The 17,271-nt window shown below is 43.3% G+C and overlaps 1 protein-coding gene across 1 annotated transcript in view; it reads right to left on the bottom strand.

Moving 5' to 3' along the window:
• The window catches only part of RNF144B (ring finger protein 144B), a 79,996-nt gene extending 76,908 nt beyond the window's left edge, over positions 1-3,088 (bottom strand). Inside the window, exon 1 of the mRNA XM_046006448.1 lies at positions 2,865-3,088. The gene's annotated coding sequence lies outside the window, so the exon portion shown is untranslated. The remainder of the gene's footprint in view (positions 1-2,864) is intronic.
• Positions 3,089-17,271: the final 14,183 nt, after the last annotated feature.

The raw sequence follows: 17,271 nt of genomic DNA, 5'->3' as shown, positions 1-17,271 counted from the left end.
CCACTGCAGTGTGATGCGTTGGGTTTCGAAGTACGCATCGACCAAGCAAAAGCGAATGCCAAAGTTAATAAAACAGAACATTAGTATAAGACCTCCCACATATACCTGAGGTGAACAAGCAAATTAAAATGTAAATAATTAAATAAATTAACTTTGGTGCTGTTATGCCCCTTCGAGTTACTTAACTTGATGGCATATAGGAAACATTATCCAAAAAAAGAAAGAAAAAAGTCAAAATGAAAAGCCTCTAACATACTCGGGTTCACCCAGAACAACACGAATTAAAACCTGCTACTCCAGAACAATGTCATTTCCAATCTTACGCCAATTCCTTTGGGACAGAGGCCACCTCTTATCCATCTTTCTATTGTCAGCATCTAGCCCACACCTGGCAAATAGTGAGTAGTCACTCAATCCCACAGTGGATAGCTTCTTTACAAGTACATGGAGGAGAGAGAATATTAAAAGGCCCAGCTCTCATGTGCATTCACTTCCGGCAATTCAAAGTCTAAAAATATTGATAATTTATAATAGCTAAGGAGCTTCTATAAATTGGCGTGGGCATCCCGGGAAAATAAAATCTCAGGACTTGGGAGCAATGACTGCAGATACCTACTCCCCAAAGCTCGAAGTAGAAAGCCTGATTTGTGTGGCATCTTGGCCCCATTCCCATATCCAAAATAATCAGTTGCACAAAGTAGGTTGAGTCCCAAAACCATTTGGACTTTGTTCCTCTCCCAACATCTGGGTTCAGCATGATTCCTGACCTCTACCTCAAACTGGTGATTTCAAACACGAAGAACCTCACTTGACAAGAAGGTAATGCTGTAAGTCAAGGCCAAGGGAAACACGGAAGCCAGAATTAGCAGAAACACCAAGAGCAATGACTCCAATGTCCTAATAAATGTTTCTAAATACCTAAAATATTAAAACTGCTTCTTGAAAACAAAAATTTAAATATACTTCCTCAGATAAAAAGGACTCATATTGTTGAAGAGAAAGATCGTTTTCTGGAAGCTAAATGGTTATTGTAGAGATAAAATAAGCTTTTTTTCTTTTTAGACAGAGTATAACTTTTCTCTCTGCTGTCAAGTTTGCCTCAGAAAACCTGATTCACAATCTGGGAGACCCAAAAACTAATTATTTAAAAAAAAAAAAAAAAGATGTGTCTTAAACTGACCTAGTTTGGAAGCCCAGATGCCTTTAAATTGCCAATGAACTGAAGCCATTCATGAGAATGGAGCTTTTGAATGCTGAGAATGTTCTGTGAGGCTCAGTGCAAAGATATTTGGCAGAGATGACTGTAAATATTTGTAAAACTCTGGGTAAATGGACAGTGCTTGACCACACTCACAGATCACTTCCAGCACAGTAGTGCAAGAGAAAGTTATCTAGGGTGATTGGTTTGGGGGTTTGGGGGGGCGGGTTATGTTTTCTTCTGTTTGTTTTAAATAAAAAGTCAAGGAGCAGATTCTGCTACTCTGACTTCTTTTTTTTTTTTTAAGATTTTATTTATTTATTTGACAGACAGAGATCACAAGTAGGCAGAGAGGCAGGCACAGAGAGAGAGGAGGAAGCAGGCTCCCCGCTGAGCAGAAAGCCTGATGTGGGGCTCGATCCCAGGAGCCTGGGATCATGACCTGAGCCGAAGGCAAAGGCCTTAACCCACTGAGCCACCCAGGCGCCCCTCTGACTCCTTTTTTATACTTATATTCTCTACACACAGTTACCTTGTATCTGTTTACTCATCAAGACAGTCAGTGAGAGGCTACTTTAGAAGCAGAAGGGTTTTTCTCTTTCCTATTTTTCCATGTGTGTGCCCACCACAAAGAAAAAAAGATGCAGTCGCAAGTGTGCCAGGGTAAAACAGGAGGGATGTGACAACGTGGCCTTGGATTTAATACCGTTATCTCAGTGTGGCTCGTGGGTCTGCTACAAAGATCTTTCTTGCCCCCTTCACCTCCTTACGCACACCCTAAGCACTGAGTCATCCCAAAGTTCATTTCTTTTGCTTCTGGGACGAGGATCCCCCCCCCCCACCAACACCACCACCAATCTGCCACTTCAGAAAAGTTAGATACATTGTTCTTTAATTCAGACCTGGCAGTGTTCAAATAAACATCCAGAAATGCCACATTACAAGAACACAGCCAGTCCTGTGGGGACCCCCAGGTCATGTTTGCTAAGATGTGTGCAGCAGCAAGAAATAAAGTGTCACACAATACTGGAGGCAAGAAAGAGGGCATTTTCCCAGACAGGAGGATTCCTTTCTGAGAAATGTGAACGTGAGAAGTACAGGCGAGAAGAGGAGGGGACTCACAGCAGAACCCCCGAAACTAATGCGAAAAGCAAAAAGGTGCCTTGGTAAAAGTCAGCTCAAGATCCCTTTTCTCTGCTGAAAGGGAATCGGTTTCATTTTAGCTTAAACTTGCCAACAGCAGGAGAGGAAGAGGGTTTCACTGTGGGTTTTCAGCAATTCCCTGACAAGATAACGTATGGCCAAGATCCCATCTCACTCCGATCTGCGCGCGTGCAGTTCCGAGCGTCCGAGATGCCACCAACTTCGGGGGTCCCCTTAGGAAAGGCACGGGGCGGTCTGAGCGCACCTGGAGTCGGCCAACCCACACATTTTGTAGAGACTGTTTCGTTAGGGATTCGTGTGTCCCCACCTCGGCCGAGGCGTGTTTTTCAGAAGCTAACAGGTGTTGCAGGCGTTCAGGACGCGTTCCACGCCGCACGGCTTACGCACCGGGGGCAGGAAATACAGCTCCGAACCAGGCACTCATAGTCTCTCGTGCTGCCCCCCACCCCCGTCCCCCACTTGTACCGCAGCCCGGCCCTGCGCGGAAGGCTCGCGAACCTACCTGGCCCGACTGCCCGCCGCTCCGGGCGCCGCCGGCTTCTCAGCAGCGGCCGCCGCGCGCCCCGGGGAGGCGGAGCCGTGTCATCCGTCCCGGGTCGTCCGCGCTCTGCCGCCCGCGGTCGGCGCTCGGAGGACGGCGGCGGGGGCAGGGCTGGAGGGCGAGGGGGAGGGGGAGGAGGCCCGGCACCCGCCCGCGGCCCCGAGCCCCGCGGAGCGTGGGGCGCAGCTCGCCAGCGGGCACGCCGGGCGCCGCGCGTCTATTTATACAGGAAGCTCAGGCGCGGCACTTCCTACTTCCCATCTGGGTCGCGCTCCGGCGGCAGGTGATGGTCTTTTAACCCCGTCCGAGCCCGGGCGGCCGCGCGCCCGCACGCAGGCCCCGGGGCGCTCGCCGCACCGCTCCGGACGGCTCCCTCTCGCCCCGCGGGGACGGGCTCCGGGGCGGGGTGTCCCGCCGCGGCCCTTGGTGTCCTTGCTCGCGCCCAGACCGGGACACGGCCCCCCTCGGCCTTCCCGGCTTCGTGCTGGCGCGCACGTGCCCCGCGGGGACACCCTTCCTCCCCGCTGCGCGCCGGAGGACCCCGGCCTGCCTGCCCCGCGCGGCGGAGCACGTTCTCGGGAAACGCTTCCCAGGCTCCTCGGAAACACCTCGCACCTGACTCGTCCCTGCGCGTCTCCTGACCAAACCAGAACGCGGGCAAATCAAGCCGGACAGTCCTCGCTCGCCTGCACACCCCGATGACAACACGACGGTGTTGCTTGAAGCGCTTCCTCAACCGACGTATGTGGGAGCCCGCTGTAACCTCGCAGGGGGTAGTCAGTTCAAGAAAGGGCCACACGGTATTCCAGAAGCTGTGGGGCATGCAGTCATGGGCCTCCCGCACTCCAAAACCTAGGACCCTGCATTTGTGTGATGTTTAAAAACTGTAATGAAATCAACTCACTCCCCCCACCGGCTGCACACCCCCTTCCCAGGTCCCAGTCACAGCCCCAAATCTTCGAACCGCTGCGATTTAGAAAGCGCACTGCTCTGACACAGGAATCTTCTGGGCCTGCGCTGCAAGGTCGCTCGACTTTTGCAAAAGCAGTCAAGAATGCACGTCCTGAAAGGAAGGGACTCAGTCGTCCTTTATGGAGGGGATCTGAGCATGCCAGTGAACGAGGGGCAGTGGGCACCATTCCCAGACAGCGCCAGTCTGCTGCTTCTCAACCCTCCATGTTCAAGAAAACCTCCAGGTCAAAGCCAAGTGCTTGAAGAACGTAGTGTGCAGATGGTAGGGCAGGCCTGGAACAGTGCATTGGTTGGGGGCAGAGGAGGGAGCAGAGGCAGGCAAGGAAAATAAGACAGAGAAGGCACAGTAGGGAGGGACCCAAAGTAATAGAATCAGAGGACATTCGAGACTGAAAAGTTGTTCTGGCTAGTTCAGTCCCAATGCCTAATGTTAAAGATGAGGAACGTGGTGTCCGGGGAGATTTAAGTGGTTGGCTGGAACCAGATAGGGGCAGAGGGAGACCTGAATAGTGTTAGGTGAAAAGGTACATGTTAATAACCACCCCCAAAGAGTCTAGCTTCAAATTTAGCAGTAGCTTAGGTGCTAAGATAATCAACCTTGGGGCGCCTGGGTGGCTCAGTCTGTTAAGCCTCTGGTGTCAAGCAGGGAGTCTGCTTCTCCCTCAGCCCTTCACCCAGCGCGTGGTCTCTCACTCTCTCTCTCAAATAAACAAAATCTTTTAAAATATAAAATAAATAAAAAGAGAATCAACCTTGGGGCATTTTCTTAATGTAGTGGCCACTGTTGGTGGACAGGAATCAGGAAAGATAAAGAAAGCACCTTCTAAGAGTTTAGTTAATTCATTACTGTCAATACAAAACTCTGGGCCCTGCGTTGACCAAAGTTCAACGCAGAATCCGCATATTAAATGATCATGCAATTAAGTTATAATCTTTTGTCAACAGGATAAGGGAAGAAGCTGCTGCTGTGAAAACATATATTAGGCGATGATCATGCTGCCCACTGTTGCAAACAGCAGGGAGAAAGCAAAAAATTGTATAACTAAATCACAACAGCATTGATTATTTTCACTACGTGAATTAATAGAAATTACATTAAAATTTTAATAGGACTAAGTAAACACATAGAACACTATAGTAGTATGTGAACAACTCTTTCCGATCTGGAATAAAATACCCAGGAATAAATTTAACCAAGGAAGTGAAAGCTCTGTACACCGGAACCATAAGATACTGACAAAAGAAACTTGAAGGCGCAAGGAATGGAAAGACATTCTGTGCTCACAGACTGGAAGAATGAACATTGTCAGAATGTCCATGCTACCCAGAGCAAACTACAGATTCAATGCAATCCTATCAAAATTCCAGTGGCAGTTGTCATAGAAATAGAACTTACGATCTTAAAATTTGGTATGGAAGCACAAAAGTCCCCCAAGAGCCAGAGGTCTATAGAAAAAACAAGGATGGAGGGATCATGGTTCCTTTTTGAAATTATATTACAAGCCTTACTCATCAAATCTCTTTCAGATCTGCCTAACGTGTGTGCAGTGTGCATTCATTCATTCTCTGAAGCATTTTTTTAAAAGATTTTATTTATTTATTGCAGAGAGAGAGAGCAAGAGCGGAGGGTTTGGTGGGGGCCAGAGCAAGAGGAAGCAGCCGACTCCCCGCTGAGCAGGGAGCCCGATGCGGGGCTCAATCCCAGACCCTGAGATCATGACCTGAGCTGAAGGCAGAGGCTTAACCCACTGAGCCACGCAGGTGCCTCTCGAGCATTGACTGATCTCCCAGAGAAGCTGTTAGATGCTAGAAAGACAAAGATAAATTGCATGTGGTTCCTGTCGACAAAGAGCTCTTAGTCCAGGGCAGGAGTCAGACGAGAAAATCAATGATCAGGGTGCGATGGTGAGTGAAGCGATACACACGACAGTCTAGGGGAGCACAGAGAAGAGCAATTTAGCTAAAGGAAAGGGGTTGGTGAAAAAGAAAGGCTTCCAGGAGAAAGTAACTTGAAGCTGAGTCATCAGGCAGCCACGTGGGGAGGGTGGACCCAGGTGAGTGAGTCAGAGGCAACCACTAATGCAAGTACTACGTGGTGTCTGTCATAAGTAAGCCAGAGGAGATGCATTCAGAATCCAAGAATGAGAGCCTGAACCCATGTAGTGACAACTGGCCTAGAAAGGAGGGGAGCAAAAGGAAAGAGATCTGAGAAACAGAAGGGATGGGACCTGGTATCCTATCGGATGTGGGGGGTGAGGGAGAGAGAGGAGCCCAGGCTGCTGGTGCCATGAACCGTGAGTGGGAATGGAAGAGGAGCAGTCATACGAAAAGCAATGATTCCATTTGAATCCTTTAGAATCTGAGGGGTCCCTGGAACATACTGGAAGACTTGTCTCATAGGCCATCAACAGAGAGATCTGAGGTGGAGAGGCTTTCAGGAATTAGCATCATTTAGGTGGTGGTCATGGATGAGCTCACCAAGAGCTGAGATCACCCAGGAAAGCTAGCATGCTGTAGAGAGAAACAAAGCTTTTGGACCTGTACAAACTTTCTTGTCAGGTCATTACTGTGTAACCTTAAACAAGTTTTAACAGACCCAAAGCTCCATTTTCTCATCTCTGAAATAGGAATGATGATATTCATCTCATGGATTGTTGTGAGGGTAAACAAGTAGTTCATAAAGTAGGTAGCACTATGCCCGATGACACTACCCAAGTCTTCGGGGTGGGTCAGTGAATGTCATCTCCTGGAATTGTGCAGTACACGAACTGCTCAGCTGTACCACACGGCCCTGCCCTGAAACACAGTTAGAACTTGCTCAATGTTATTCATCTAAGGAAGGGAAATAGGAAGTGAAGAGACAGGAATCAGAAAAAAGAACCCAGGGGCACCTGGGTGACCCAGTCAGTTAAGCATCTGACTCTTGATCTCAGCACAGGTCTTGATCTTGAGGCCATGAGTTCAAGCCCTGCATTGAATTCCATGCTGGGTGTGGAGCCTACTTAGAGAACAAAAAGAAAGAAAAGAGAACCCAAAGGAACCCCAGTATTTAAAGGGCAGGTAAAAGAGGAGTCCTCAAATAAACCTAAGAAGGAACCGCTTCTTTTGCACTGCAAAAATAAATGTAACAGTTGAGATCACAGACTGAGAAGTAAAATCCACCCAACTACAATCTGTAACAATATTTTTCCTGAGCAATAACAGATGTGATATTATAAACTGTCCACCTGAGACTGTAGTCATTTTGATATTCATAACAGAGAATCATTCCCTAATCTGAATTATAGACCTTCCTAAAGAAAAGGCAAACAAGGCCGTCACATGACCAGTAAGCAATCCACACTGTAACGGGAATTCTATTAACTTGTGATCTGCCTAAAGTCATATAAAAGCAAAACCAAAGTAAGTCCAAAGCATACTCAAAGTTTTCCCTACATAGGAGGCCAAAAATAAATATAGAATTAGAATTAGTTGCTTCCTCAACATGTGTAAAATGCAACATAATAATATATACCACATTATATGTAGTATATAACAGATACGTTATAAAATGTAGAGGTCCTACATAAGAAGAGAATCAAGAGGAATTTCTTCTTTTCAAAACTGTTCTCTTTAAAAAAAGAAAAATCAAGGGGCTCCTGGGCGGCTCAGTTAGTTAAGTGTCTGCCTTTGGCTCAGGTCATGACCCTGGAGTCCCAGAATGGAGCCCAGCTTCAGGTTCCCTGCTAGGCAGAGAGTCTGCTTCTCCCTTTCCCTTCGCCCCTCCCCCTACTTGTGTTCTCTTGCTCACTCTTTCTCTCTCTCAATTAAATAAATAAAATCTTTTTTTTTTTAAAAATCAAGATTCGGGGCGCCTGGGTGGCTCAGTGGATTAAGCCGCTGCCTTCGGCTCGGGTCATAATCTCAGGGTCCTGGGATCGAGCCCCGCATCAGGCTCTCTGCTCCGCAGGGAGCCTGCTTCCTCCTCTCTCTCTGCCTCTCTCTCTGCCTACTTGTGATCTCTCTCTCTGTCAAATAAATAAATAAAATCTTTTTTAAAAAATAAAATAAAATAAAAATCAAGATTCATTCTTAGGCAGTTGAAATTGCTCTTCTAATATGCCTCAGTAGGCAAATTAGTAACACATACCTTAGACATGACATTTTAATTACATCCTGCACTAAAACCTAAATTAAAGAAAAAAGGTTTGCCCAGTTTCAAAAATCAGATGAAAGAACACAAGTATTGGGAAAGCAGCTTCTGCAATAAAGTGCAATTCTGTCCACAGGAAAAGAAGTGAGGCAAAGGTCGCAGTGTTCTGCCACTGCTAATTGCCATTTCTCCTTTCCAAACAGCTATAACTTCATTTGCATTTTCCTGGTGTATCTAATGAGGCCCGTGTTTACACCCAGGCAACACTTACTGAGGGTATTAAGCACAGAACTAAGAGTTAGACACAATAAAAATAAGACTTAAGAACATTACCAAAATAGGGACACCTGGGTGGCTCAGTGGGTTAAGCCTCTGCTTTCAGCTCAGGTCATGATCTCAGGGTCCTGGAATCGAGCCCTGCATCGGGCTCTCTGCTTGGCTGGGAGCCTGCTTCCTCCTCTCTCTCTGCCTCTCTCTGCCTACTTGTGATCTCTCTGTCAAATAAATAAATAAAATCTTAAAAACAAAACAAAAAGAACATTACCAAAATAATGTGAGAGAAACTATTCTGGAGATATGCTCGGGATGATATGACTGTCATCCAATTACCTCTGACTTGTTAACAGAAGTTTTCAAAAAGCTGGAGACATGTCATTTGGTTCAATTTCAACCATACAAGAGCATCTCCCAGAGCAAGTCAAAACCAGCTGAGCCCCAACAAGAAAAACTTGACCAGAATAATCTCAAGCTGCCACACGAGAACCAATCGTGACGCAAGATGGAGAGCTTAGCCAGAGAGCAACGCTCCAAAGGGTTCAAGACTCAAAAGGTGTTCAAGACTCTGACTATCCCACATATAACACCACTAGCAAGTTGGGATTATGGGCCCAGAAGAAAATGGGATTCAGCATTCTTGTCCATCACCTAACTGCAGGAAAAATGACTGCATTAGGCCTGACTTCACATTCTCCACTAAAAGAGTCCCTGGATGGCTCAATCAGCCAAGTGTCTACCTTCAGCTCAGGTCATGATTTCAGAGTCCTGGGATTAAGCCCCATGTCGGGCTCCCCGCTCATCGGGGGCCTACTTCTTCCTCCCCCCATCCCCCCAACCCACTCATGTTCTCTCTCTCAAATAAATAAATAAAATCTTCTTCTTAAAAAAAAAAGGTTCTCGGGGCTCCTGGGTGGCTCAGTGGGTTAAAGCCTCCGCCTTCAGCTCAGGTCATGATCCCAGGGTCCTGGGATAGAGCCCCGCCTTGGGCTCTTTGCTCAGCAGGGAGCCTGCTTCCCCTCCTTCTCTCTCTGCCTGCCTCTCTGCCTACTTGTGATCTCTGTCTGTCAAATAAATAAATAAAAATATTTTAAAATAAATAAGTAAAAGTTTCTCCACTAGAAAGTCCAATGAAATAGTTCAGAATCTTTTTATTTGCAAAGATTACATTAATCCTTCTACAAATATTAACTTCTCCTCTGAATTCCTGCATATCAGACAATCGATGAAAAAAAAAAATCCCCAAACAATGCTGCCATACATCATCATCCCAGACACTGTGCCAGTCGGTGGCCCTCTTTCCTCTTCTTACAAAATAGTGAATCATAAGGTCCCCAGTGAAACCAGAAGCCAGATAGAATTAACAAATGCAATCTATCATCTGCAACAAATCAAAGAAACCAAATTAAGGCATGGAAGCCACAGCTAGACAGAAGCTGGATTGGGAAATGCAGGGACCTCGAGAGGGAGGGATCCTCTTCCGTATAATGCAACAGAAAAGTCTCCCTTTCACTTGGGAAGCCTGTTTCCTTTCCACACCCTCATCTTTCCCCTGAAGTCCTCCAGACCTTCCTCAGCACATGCCCAGGTATGGAACTCCGGCAAAGCTTCTGCAAAGACTTTGCTACATATTAACAACTATAGCAGAAGGCACCAACCCTGTGCAACAATGTTTGCAGGGCCAACCCAAGGGAATCAGAGAGATCCTTCTTACAGATCAGTGTTCCTTAAGTGGATCTTTCTCATTCCCTTTGGCCTCTGGAGAGGAATCCTAGATTGGGAAATATAGGGAAATCAGTTGAAGCAAGAACTGCGGTTACGTGACATGTCTTTGCAAAGTGCCCTTTTCTAGATTGTGTCTGACCCACTTAACTCTACTTATCTCGCAGAAATCACAGTGCCAGTAGTTGCAAGTAATTAACAATCTTGTAAGGCCAGTAGTGAAGAAAATAATTTACTGCCCAGAGTCCTCTCTGTTCAGATGCGTAAGTCTTTCCCTCCTCTTCTCACTCAGATTGCTCTTTATTCCTCAACTATGGCACCTAGGGAGCAGTCAAATTATTTCTGTCTTCCTCGGTGGTCTGTCAATAGTGTGTCATAGCCTGTTTTTCACTTCCCACATCAGCCCGTCACTCACCATGTGCTCAAGTTAACAGCCTGTGGTGTCTTGTAAGCATTTTTCTCTGTGGGCATTGAAACGTGCACACACACTCCCCACTTATCTCAGATCTGTGAATTAACTCTTCATATTCTTTGTCCATTTTGCTTTAGAATAATTTATCTTCTTCCTGCCCATTTGTAAGAGCTCTTTTTAAATTATAGCTATTAACACTTTGCCTGAAATATATTTTACAAACACTTTTTCCAAACAAAGCTGATGCCTTTCACTGTCTGACTTATTTCACTTAGCATTATGCTCTCTAGATAGCCATGTTGTTAGAAATGGGAAGCTCTTGTTCTTTTTCACGACTGAGTAATATTCCATTGTTTTTATTCCCACCTCTACTTTCTCCATTCATCTACCGATGGACACTTAGGTTGCTTCCATATCTTGACTCTTGTAAATAATGCTGCAACAAACATAGGGGTGCACATCTTTTCAAATTAATGTTTTATTTGCTTCGGATAAATACCCAATGTGAAATTGCTAGACACTTAAGGTAGCTCTATTTTCATTGTTTGAGGAATCTCCATACTATTTTCCTTAGCAGCTACACCAATTCACAGTCCCACCAACAGTGCACAAGTATTCCCCTTTCTCCACATCTTCACCAACACTTGTTGTTTCTTGCCTTTTTGACACTAGCTATTCTGCCTGGTGTGAAGTGATTATCTCATTATGGTTTTTGTTTGTTTGTTTGGTTGGTTGGTTTTTTTTTTTAGATTTTATTTATTTATTTGACAGAGAGAGATCACAAGTAGGCAGAGAGGCAAGCAGAGAGAGTGAGAGGGAAGCAAGCTCCCTGCCGAGCAGAGAGCCCGATGCGGGACTCGATCCCAGGACCCTGAGATCATGACCTGAGCCGAAGGCAGTGGCCTAAACCACTGAGCCACCCAGGCGCCCCTCATTACGGTTTTGATTTGCATTTCCCTGATGCTGAGTGATGCTGAGAATCTTTCCAAGTGTCTGTTGGCCATATGTACGTCTTCATTGGAAAAATGTCTATTCAGGTCCTCTGCCCATTTTTTTCATTGGACCTTGCTTTTTGTAGAGTAACGACTTAAAGAGTTCTTTATAAATTCTAGATATTAATCTAGGGTTTCCAGTCTTGATTAAGGGTTTCCCCAAGACCTGAATGATCTATTTCTGAATCCACTGTGTTCCAAGGGTCTATTTGTCAGTTGCTAGGCCAATACTATCTTGATTATAGTGGCTTTATAATATTCCTATATTTCATACTTATCTTCAATAGAATATTCATCAATATAAAATGTTATGATCATTTTATGCAATTTTTTAAAAACCCATGTATATTCTGTTTTTGAACTGTGGGAAATTTATATATTATGTATATTTTATGGTTTTTTTTTTAAGGGAATAATTCTGCCATTTCTTAGAACTTATTGCTTAGGAAAAAGCTTCCAATTTCTACATTTATCTCACATCCAGCCATCTCCCTGAATAGTTTATTCATTCTACTAGAGTGGCTGTTCTGTTTCTAATTTAGTCTCACGTTTGGGGATGTATACACAGTCATCTCCGCAACAAGAAAAAAAAATTTTTTTAATCTCTTCCGATGTCTTGTTGCATTTCCTATAAGATTAAAGATAATGATAGGGGCGCCTGGGTGGCTCAGTGGGTTAAAGCCTCTGCCTTTGGCTCAGGTCATGATCTCAGGGTCCTGGGATCGAGCCCCACATCGGGCTCTCTGCTCAGCGGGGAGCCTGCTTCTTCCTCTCTCTCTCTGCCTGCCTCTCGGCCTACCTGTGATCTCTACTGTCAAATAAATAAATAAAATCTTTTAAAAAAAGATAATGATAAATAAAAATGCTGGTCATATATATTCTCATCTAGATCCTTATTTAACTGTTTTAAGTATTTTACCATACAAAGTAAACCTGTTGTTAGTTTTTCACAAATAGTCTTTATTATGTCTAAATAGTTTCCTTCTATTCCTCCTTAAGAGTTTTATTAAGAGTAGTACTGAACTCTACTAAATGTTTTCTCAGCAGCTACTAATATGATCATATTACTTTTCTTTTGAATTTTTGATATAAAGGATTTGGTGGCTGGATTTTCTCATATTGAACCAAATTTATATCCTGCAATAATCTTTTCTTGACCATATTGTATTGTCTTTACTAATATTAAAGGTATGCTGGTTTCATAAAGTAAATTGGGGAGGTACTTATCTTTCCCAGTGATCTGGAAACATTTAAATAACAGTGTAATTATCTGACTTTTTTTTTTTTTAAGATTTTATGTGTTTAAGAGAGAACACGCTCGCGCACATGCAGGAAAGAGAGAGGGAGAGAGAGACCCTGCGGGCCAGCAGTGGAAGAGGCAGAGGGAGAAGCAGACTCCTGGCTGGGCAGGGAGGCTGACCACAACCACATAGGGCTCTATCCCAGGACCCTGGGATCATGACCAGAGCAGACACTTAACCGAAGGAGCCGACCAGGCACCCCTAATTATCTCTTAAAGACAGAATGACCATAAAATTTCTCATTCAAACCAGGACCCTGAGAATGAAAGAAGATGCTAATAAACAATTAAAATCAAATAACTTTTCAAATATATAGTGGTTGAAAAAATAGTTAGTTTGTGGACAAATATACTGGTGGACTGACAGGTTCAATTCCGAAATTTTCAGAAATAAAACTTTAAATAAATAAAACAACATGTTTGCATTCATTAAAATGATTTTTAAAGTTCATTATATGGTTTATTTTAATATTAAAAGTATGGCAAGTTAGGAGCAACTGTGTGGCTCAGTCGTTAAGCCTCTGCCTTTGGCTCAGGTCATGATCTCAGGGTCCTGGGATCAAGTCCCACATCGGGCTCTCTGCTCAGCAGGGAACCTGCTTCTCCCTCTCTGCCTGTCTCTCTGCCTACTTCTGATCTCTGTCAAATAAATAAATAAAATCTTAAAAAAATTTTTTTTAAATCTTAAAAAATAATAATAATATAAAATAAAAAAACAAAAATTAAAATATGGCAAGGGAAATTATTGTTGGTGTATATTCAAGTACTTAATCAGTTTGTTACTAATACTTTATCATTGCTATTTTTATGAAAGATGTTATATTTTCAATATAATCTTATTTTTTATTTTTTTATAAAAATTCCTGGACTGTTCTTCAAAGGTATATTTCATGTTAATACATTTGAAATTATTGAACCCTTCAATAGACTCTTTTCTATAGACCATAATATTTTTAATTGAGAGATACTTTCTCTTCACTGCCCAAATACCTGGTAAGCTCAGAGAAAATACTACTGCATGGAGTGTATTCTTAATTTGTATTTTATACTGAGACCTGTAAATATTTAAGCCAAAGTATTTTAAAAGACACTGTATTTTTTTTGTTTTTAATACCTTTCTTGGAGAAATAGTTATACAAAAAAATTCATAAAATGAATTCCACTTATGATTCCTTTTACTGTTTCATCAAAGTTAGATCACTTGAAATCACAGACCTTCTCAAATTCAATCTATTTTGAATTATTGAGGAAAAACACAAGTGTATCCTACTAAAAATAGGATTTCTATCAAAAGAATCTTCCCTCAATTCCATATATTCTAAGTGCAACTATAAAATTTCAAAATTAAACCCTGTATACCGTATTTGAATTCTTTTCATGTACATTGCTCAGTTCCTACCTTCTGAGGATAAATTCTAGCACCTTCCTGTTTGCAAGGTTTGTTTTCCATAAATGCAATTTGTAAAACTTCAAAACCTGAATATTTATTTTCTTGCTCCGTTAACTATACTTTGATTAAAAATTTCTAATTGATCTCAGGGCGCCTGGGTGGCTCAGTGGGTTAAAGCCTCTGCCTTTGGCTCGGGTCATGATCTCAGGGTCCTGGGATCCAGCGAGCCCCGCATCAGGCTCTCTGCTCCGCAGGGAGCCTGCTTCCTCCTCTCTCTCTGCCTGCCTCTCTGCCTAGTTGTGATTTCTCTCTGTCGAATAAATAAAATATTTTTAAAAAAGATTTAAAAATTTCTAATTGATCTCAAACAAAATACAAATGTATAGGACTCCTTTGCAAAAGAAAAAAAAATGGTCAATATTATCGATTAGCACTGATTTACAAAGCAGTTCTTCAAAGACTCAAAATATTTGTAAAATCTGATTGATGACGACCGGCAAGGACAGAAAACACGTGCTGGATGCCAAAGAACTTTTCATACTCCACATCAGCTGCAACACAAAAATGTTGTAGTTCACCAATTCAGTGTATGTAGAACAGTATTTGTGAAATTTGGCTGTTATTTCTACTTTCATTGTAGTTTGTTTGAAAGAAATAATGATTTCTCTATGCCGTTATACATGCACATTTCTGTTCCATGGATTTTTTTTTAAAGACTTTATTTATTTTGAGAGAAAGAGGGAGAAAGCACCAGCACGGAGGAGGGACAAATGGAGAAGTACTGCCTTCTGAGCAGGGAGCCCCGTGTAGGGCTCGATCCCAGGACCCAGAGATCATGACCTGAGCTGAAGGCAGACACTTAACCAACTGAGCCACCCAGGCGCCCCAGTAAGATCAGTCTTTTTTTTTTTTTTTTTTAAGATTTTATTTGTTTCACGGATTTCTTATTCTAGTAATTCCATTGTGTATACTTGGACATTGTGCCCCACCCAAGTCCTTATTTGTGTTCTCACTGAAAAAGAAATCATCTTCAGCCCCTGCCAGGGGCTGGATCTGAATGTGGGGGTTGACTCCAGAAGAGTGCCAGGCAGCTTCCCCGGGGGGACGAGAAGTGTTCTAAAACTGAATGGCAGTGATGTTTGTACAATTCCACAAGTTTTCTGAAAGTCCTCCAACTGTACACTTCAGATGGGTAAAACTTCTGGTACATAAATTTTACCTCAGTCAGCTCTTAAAAGTATAAAATTTCAGGAACATCTAGGTAGCTCAGTTGGCTAAGTGTTAGACTCTTGATTTCAGCTCAGGTCATGATCTCGGGGTCATGGGATTGAGCCCCGTGACGGGCTCCATGCTAGGCATGGAGTCTGCTTAAGATTCTCCCTCTCCTTCTGCCCCTTCCCCTCCCTCCCTTTCTTAAAAAAAAAAAGAAAAAATATATATATATTTTATTTTTTGATGGTAAACTTTTAAAACAAATGTATAATGGAATTCTCAGTAATATTAAATATTTAAACTTGCTGTTTCTAAAAGGTTTTCTGAATTTTATGAAAATAATTACACCATTCAGGTAAAAAGTGTAATTGATTTTCTTTTTGAAGCATCTGGTAACATTTATATAAAACTAGTATAATCTGTGTGTTAACTCATCTTCCGTTAATGGAGCCAACAGATCAATAGCGATGACTTCACTTTTTTTTAAAGAGATTTTATTTATTTATTTGACAGACAGAGATCACAAGCAGGCAGAGAGGCAGGCAGAGAGAGAAAGGGAAGCAGGCTCCCCGCTGAGCAGAGAGCCCGATGTGGGACTCGATCCCAGGACCCTGAGATCATGACCTGAGCTGAAGGCAGAGGCTTAACCCACTGAGCCACCCAGTTATCCCTCAAAGTAAATTTTAAAGTTATTTTGTTATCAATTTACACCACACAAAAACGGCAAAACCACTGCACCTAGAACACTCAGATTCCCACACTTGGCACTGAAGTCAGTCTGGCAGCTTCATGCTTTCTGTAGGCCACAGGGGCGGGGTGAAGAGGGGATGGTACAACCATCTGGTATACCTTCCGGCAGACCTAGGAGCACCGAGTATCTCTCCCCCCACCAGCAGGCCTGGGACGAATTAGTGGTCCTCAGCCACCAATGTAGGAACAAGTTTCATTCTATTAGCAAACTTCATGCTGTCTTTTAAAGAGGGTGTAAACTAATTTGCATTTGGAGAGAATTTGGGGATGGCGGGGATACAGGGTTATATTTAAGCATGTGTTAAAGTAAAAACATTCTTCACAACACACACATCACACACGCTATTAGAGACCACTGCACAACCTGGTATAATAAGGTAGAGGATTACCATCCCATCTGTTTTCAGTGCATGGCAAAATCATGAGTCCAGGGGCGCCTGGGTGGCTCAGTGGGTTAATCCTCTGCCTTCGGCTAAGGTCATGATCTCAGGGTCCTGGGATGGAGCCCCACATCCGGCTCTCTGCTCAGCAGGGAGCCTGCTTCCCCCCCCCCCTCCCCTCCCTCTCTCTCTCTCTCTGCCTGCCTCGCTGCCTACTTGTGATCTCTGTCTGTCAAATAAATAAATAAAATCTTTTAAAAAAATTGGGGTACAAAGTATAATTTTTACTGCTTTCTAAAGAATATACCATTTCGGGACACCTGGGTGGTTCAGTTTGTTAAGCGGCTGCCTTGGGCTCAGGTTGTGATCCTAGGGTCCTGGGATCGAGTCTCACATCTGTCTCCTGGCTCAGCAGAGAGCCTGCTTCTCCCTCCTACCCTGCCTGCTGCTCTCCCTGCTTGTACTCTCCCTCTCTGTTAAATGAATAAATAAAACCTTAAAAATTTTTAAATAATAATAATAATAATAAAGAATGTACCATCTTTTCAATTTACTCTTTGATCAAAAGTTTATCCGGGAGAGTATTTTTTAGTTTCAAATGGTATTTTGGGGGGTCAAATTTTTATTATTGATTTCCAGTTGAATTGAAACATGTAATTAGGAACTGTGATCTTCAAAATCTCTACTTTTTATATTTGGGACGGTTTTGCTTTGTTTTTGCCCAAGTGGCTTAATCATTCTATTACTTCTAGTAATTGGGGTTTGGAAAAATCTCACATCTCCAGAGAAATAAATGGTCCCTGAACGGTGTCTTGGCGATGTGACCTGGTGAT

Source organism: Meles meles, chromosome 5, assembly GCF_922984935.1.
Source record: "Meles meles chromosome 5, mMelMel3.1 paternal haplotype, whole genome shotgun sequence".
NCBI classification, from domain to species: domain Eukaryota; kingdom Metazoa; phylum Chordata; class Mammalia; order Carnivora; family Mustelidae; genus Meles; species Meles meles.
The sequence above is the reverse complement of the archived record's forward strand: the minus strand, read 5'-3'. Positions and strand labels throughout refer to the sequence as shown.